At 42.4% G+C, this 6,139-nt stretch overlaps 1 protein-coding gene across 2 annotated transcripts in view; it reads right to left on the bottom strand.

Moving 5' to 3' along the window:
• The window catches only part of LOC122564034 (WSC domain-containing protein 1-like), a 152,579-nt gene that overhangs the window by 145,861 nt on the left and 579 nt on the right, over positions 1–6,139 (bottom strand). The gene's annotated exons all lie outside the window — the stretch shown is intronic.

The following is a 6,139-nucleotide window of genomic DNA, read 5'->3' as shown; positions in this document are numbered from 1 at the left end:
CACCTCACCCCAGTTCCAGACTTCCAGCTCAGCACTGTCCCCATGACTTGTCCTACCTGCCTATCTTCTTTTTCACCTATCCACTCCACTCTCCTCCGACCTATCACCTTCATCCCCTCCCCCACTCACCTATTGTACTCTTATGCTACTTTCTCCCTACCCCCACCCTCCTCTAGCTTAACTCTCCACTCTTCAGTCTCTGCCTTTATTCCTGATGAAGGGGTTTTGCCCAAAACATCGATTTTACTGCTCCTCAGATGCTGCCTGAACTGCTGTGCTCATCCAGCACCACAAATCCAGAAAATATTTTTATTTCTATCATGTCAAGTCATTTTCTCCTTCTTTTAAATCTCCCAGCCTAACACCTTGTGCTATTTCTTAGCTGAACAGACAGGGAGACACATGATGTGGACCTCTGCCAATATTGCTCTGTCGTCCACATTCGGAGAGCTACAGCAGGGGTGTCAGTCACTGATTTCACTTTACTGCCTCTGGGAAGTCCTTTCCCCATCATCACTATCTTCTTCACAGAACCAACTGAGATCAGGAGCAGTCAGTGCATAGGTCATAGCTGTGAGCTCACACTCCACCACCTAGTTATTTTATATTTCCCTTTGCTCTACTGGTATTAATCTTTAGTTCAATCTCTCGTACATACCTGCTCCTCTAAACAGCAGCTATATGCGAAATGGATGGCATAGCAGTTTTAGGCAAAATTGCAAATTATAATTTATGAACCACGACACGGTGGCTCAGCGGTTAGCTCCATTGCCTCAGTCCCAGATTGGATTCCAGCCTCGGGGCAACTGTCTGTGTGGAGTTTGCACATTCTCCCTTTGAATGGGTTTCCTCCCATAGTCCAAAGACATGCTGGTTCGGTGGATTGGCCATGCTAAATTGCCCATGGTGTCCAGGGACATGTAAATTAGGTGGATTAGCCATGGGGAATGCAGGATTACAGGGTGGGGTTTGGTGGGGGGGTGGGGTTGGTCAAGTCTGGGTGAGATGCTGTTTGGACAGTCAGTGTGGACTTGTTGGGCTAAAATGTCCTGTTTCCACACTGTAGGGATTCTATGAAAAAGAAATCGTTTCCAGACGTTTACAAGCATAAGCTATCAAAGGAATTTTAATTAATGAGAATTGCATGATGTGTCATATCGCTTATATTATCACAAATTGTGATTGGGTTCTAATTAATGTATCTCTCAATCATTTGTTCAAAAAGTAAAATGTTTTCAAAAGAACAGATTAACCATAAAATATCACTAACCTACTTGAAAACAGGTCTAAAATATTACTCTGAAGCATCAAGTGCATCCAAATATAAGACAGACATAAGTTAATGGTTGAAATCAGTGTGTAGTGGGCAGTCCAATTATATTTAACACTGCTAAATTATCTCAAAACTGTGGGTCATAAGTAAGCTCTCAACTGAAATGGATTAGCACAGGAAAAAAAAAAGTGGCCTGGGAATAATGGTCACTTCCTTGTTCACTGTGATAAAGCTAACAAAGTGTTAAGATGCAAGGCTAATTGTCCCCCTCTCCCCACCAAGAATTCCCTGCAACAGGGTCCACATCCACATTGAGTACACCTCAGGAAATCAAAGTTACATCAACATGAGCACACATCAAGAAATCAACATGACCTTGTAGGAAGTGAATACAGTAATTTAGTGGTTGTATAGTGAACTTGTAATCCAGAGACCTAAAGCAATAATCACTTAGATTATCACTTAGACTATTTTTAATTTAGTAAAAACATTAAACGGGCTGAAACTGGTGAAAATGCCAACAAATCTGTCAGCTTATTGTAAACTGGTTCACTAATGTGCTTCAGTGAAGGAGACCTGCCCTTCTTACCTGATGTGGCCATGATATGCATCTGCGCTTTCACAGCAATGTGGCTGACTCTTAAAATATCTTTCGAAGTGGCCTCGTTGTTCACCAGATTATACCAAATTAATTTCATTGGTTTCAGCAGCTTGACCCATTACCACCTCTTAGGCAATTTGGGATGGGCAAAATGCCAACCTTGCCAGTGATGCACACATCCAGAGAATGAATTTTTAAAAGTCATGACAGAGGCTACACCACAGGCAAGGATTTGGAAAATCTTCTATCTTGAATTAGACATTTAGGATTCAAGGCTGCAGGTGATATTCTAAGACAGAACCATCTTAGCATTTTACTCTAGATAGAATACAACTGGATGTTGCGATGAGAGATTTAACATACTGGAAGAATGACCTTCAGTTGGATAAGTAATCTTTTCTTATAATAGCTTTACACATGTTGTAGTAATACCCTATTATTGGTATCTACAAAACTCTAGATTAATTTTATGCTTGATTGAACTTGTAAGAATAAATCTGATTCATTAAACTTAAAATACTTTAAATGTTACAAACTATTTTGAAATGTAATGTCTAAGACTGGAACGGTTCCCACTTGTCATTCCACTCCCTCAATACAAATCGTATATGATGCTAAGGGAAAGTCTTACAACAAATAACATCGTGGTTGAAACATTTAGTAATCATTTCTCCGACTGCTCAGTCTCATTTTCCTTTTCTCTTCCCCTCCACTACTTTCCCATTTCTTCTCTGCCTTTAACGGCACAAATTGCAATTAACTGGAGTCTGGTTTTCCCCTGTATCCACGGCCCTCCTTCATGACCATTCCTTCAGATAATGCCCACTGAATGTCTCCACCTATAGCTCTCCAATTACTCATGATCTTACTGTCTGTGTTCATTAATCTCCTCAAAATCTTTTACTTTCATATGTCTTTCCATCCTCAGTCTTTGGCCATTTTCTCTTTACCCTCTCCTGCTTTGTAGCAATTGTTTTCCCCTTACTTTGAAGCACTTTGCTCAGTGGTAAGCTCCTGAAACTACTTAATAAACAACAGAGTACTGCAACATGTAGTGACTGGAGGCATGGTTTGGGGGTTGGTGGGGTAGTAATATCTTAAATCTTTATAAATGATCTTTCACAATCATGTAAATGATCATAGTCATTGCTTGTGATATTGTTTGAGATATCTTTATGTGAAAGTATTATTTATCTGAAAATATCTGTTGCTGCCAGTAGTGACCAGCGTCACATCAGCCTTCATTATTTAATCACCACCTTTCCTTGTATTGTAACTAATTCAATACCTCAATACACCAAATTATACCCTTTGTGAAGCGATCCAGCATCGATATTATATTACCACTTATGCCCTGTGGCACTAACCACAGACAAGTCATTCAGCAAATCATGAAACCTTTTTTTGTGCCAAGTCTTGATACCAATAATACAGGAACTGTCACTAGGCTGCCTCCATCAAAATTACTCTACGCAAAACTGCCATTTCTAACTTGGACAGGTATGAGTGATGTATTGTAACTACATTGGTCTAACTGACTATACAGCAGTGTTTATTTCACTAAATTTTACATCCATTAAATTTTATACTGACAAAAAATAGCTGATGATCAAACCTCCCTGATAAATCATGTCCCACTGATACGTTCAGTGATAATACATTTTCCTCTTAACTAATTAAACTTTCCTTGTGCTTTTAACTCTTTCAATTTCCTTGCTTATTTATTTTGGGTTTCCAACTGATGTCAATGCGTTCCCTACTGAATGAATTCCATGGATTTGCAATGGATTTAGTCTCTGCACATCTGTTGTGCTGAAAACTGCTACTTTGTATAATTCTGTTAGCACAAAGAAAAATAAGTAGCAATTGCATCTTTTAAGACCCTCCCTTGCTGACCTGTCAGTCACTTACGCTAACGCCTTATTTGGGTCAACAACATTTGTCTAGTTATGATGTACTTTGTGATATTACAGCGACTCTTCAAATACACTGTTGCTATCAGCATATAAACGTAATTATGTAAATATATGTAAGTTGCAAAGCCTGAACGAGTTCCTATTAAGTCCTGAATCATCTCGATCTATAAAGGGTAGCAGTGGACTGAGAAAAATTCTAATATTTCTGCAATAAACATTCAGTCCATCAACTGGAGAGAGCACTCAACTTGTTTGGAAAGGAGTGACCACAGCCCACATTTAAACTTCCACAGTAATACAATATCTTATAAAACATTTCTTCCCCCAAATGATTTGCTCAGGATGGAATCGACAATTCTGCATGGTCTCCTGTGACAAATATAATCTGTCAGTCAGAAGCTTAGTACACATCAACTGTCTTCACTGCTGAGCTGGATGAGGAAACCCACTAACCACAGAAACACAAAAGCCAACCGCGAAGCAACAGTTGAGTCTGAATTTAAATAAATGCTACAGAATCGCTTCTGGCACTGTTTGGGTGGGAGGCGGTAACACTAGAAAGAGCTCGTCTAGTTATTCAGGTTAAAAAAATAAACAATGTTACTGAAACACCTTGTTCTTTTTTTCCCCAGAAATAGGTAGTTTACTGGCTACATTTCCACCTCCAAAATGGGAGACATTTTGCCTCAGGTGGCTTTCCAACTTGGAATCACCTTGCTGAGAGTTTTTTGGACAATGATTTCCACTCAGTCAAATCACAGTTTGGCGTCAGTCGGTAGCTCTCATCCTGCCTCGGAAACAGTTCTAGGGACAGCTGTAAGATATAGACAGAGTTTCGGCTATTCAGACCGAAAACGGTAGTTTTTTTCTCCCCCCACCTACGGGTTCAGGCAATGAGTGACAAGTGATATTCAGCCTAGAGGGACCCCTGAAAGAAAATGACCCGCTTTCTACTGGCATCCGCTGAGTTTTTCTCGGCTCCTTCCCTGACACACGCGCTGTATTCCTCTATAAAGCGGACACAATGTGTCAAAACAGACAAAAAAAAATAGTAAAGTGGAACAGTTGGAAAGTTGCATCTTTACCTGCACTCATTTGACCCAGCTCCCCGATCTCCGCAAGCAGCTCCCATCCTGGGAGAGAGGATCTGACGCCAATTGTTAACAATAATATTTGCAATTTGAAAATGTGGCCCTTTAATCCCCAGGACTGTTTGAAACTCACTTACCCAAATCCCTCTCTCAATCTCCACATTCATTTAAACCCGAATTCGAGCCTTACCACAGGACGAGATGATTTTTTTTGTTATAAAATAGCAATGCGTCACCCGATGATAAGATAATGCGGCATTTTAGGAAAAAGAGGGACGATTTATTCTGCTCTCACACCCCCCCCCCCCCCATTCCCAGAGTTGATCAAAAAATAAGCTCTGCTCCCTGGACGTTGAAACGACTCATGAAGTCGGGGGGGGGGGGGTGTTCGACCAGATCACTCACACGTTAAACAGGCAAAGGGCTCTTGTGGTAGTGTCCGTACCTCTCAGCCAGAAGGGTCCGACCTCGAGTCCCACTTGCCTGGGAGATGCCTGAACAGGTTGTTTGTAAAATATTGTACAATTGAAAGAGGGATATTCCGCACGCTACGCCAAACAGCCCCGCGTTATCTCCCGGTGTTAGAATTGGAGTCGAACACATTAACCCTTCATTCCCCATCCACGGACGATATCAGGTCGGTTTCACATTGACAACTCCCCCCCCCCCCCATAAACCCCCAAACCCCCTCCTGGGTCCCGGGTATACCGGGACAGCTCTGAGCACGGCATCATTCGCCAACATTTCGGAATTGAGAAGAGACTGCTGACTGAGAGAGACATTTCCAAACCCATCAGGGCCAATGTGGGGGGCTCTACAAATATTTAGAGAAACTCACAGACGGAGCAGGGGATGGAGAACCAACCTTTCAGTTGACCCAGGAGGTATCAAGGACTGGTTTGAAATGTGTCGCCGCTGGGTTACTTTCCTTTTGTTTATCTCCTGGACGGTCAGGCTGAGGATTGGCAAGGCTCACAGCTCAGGGTTAAACAGCACTGAGCCTGGGAACCGCGCGTCCTCTGGTGTGCAGACCAGGAACTGTCCCTCACCCCAGAGCACGGCTCTCTCCGCTCAGACCCTGCGCTAAACGGGTGTCCCGCGGGCTTTTCGCATTTCTGAACTGATTTCGCATCCTCGGCGTGCTGCTTGGTGCGGGTTCTCCGGCAATTCTTGAGGGACGGACGTTGGTGAAGGATGCAGGCAGTACCCCCCCCCCCCCCAGGAGGGTCACAGACATTTCCAAAGTAAATCCAGCAGA

The sequence above is a fragment of the Chiloscyllium plagiosum genome, chromosome 28, assembly GCF_004010195.1.
Source record: "Chiloscyllium plagiosum isolate BGI_BamShark_2017 chromosome 28, ASM401019v2, whole genome shotgun sequence".
Classification (NCBI taxonomy): Eukaryota; Metazoa; Chordata; class Chondrichthyes; order Orectolobiformes; family Hemiscylliidae; genus Chiloscyllium; species Chiloscyllium plagiosum.
The sequence above is the reverse complement of the archived record's forward strand: the minus strand, read 5'-3'. Positions and strand labels throughout refer to the sequence as shown.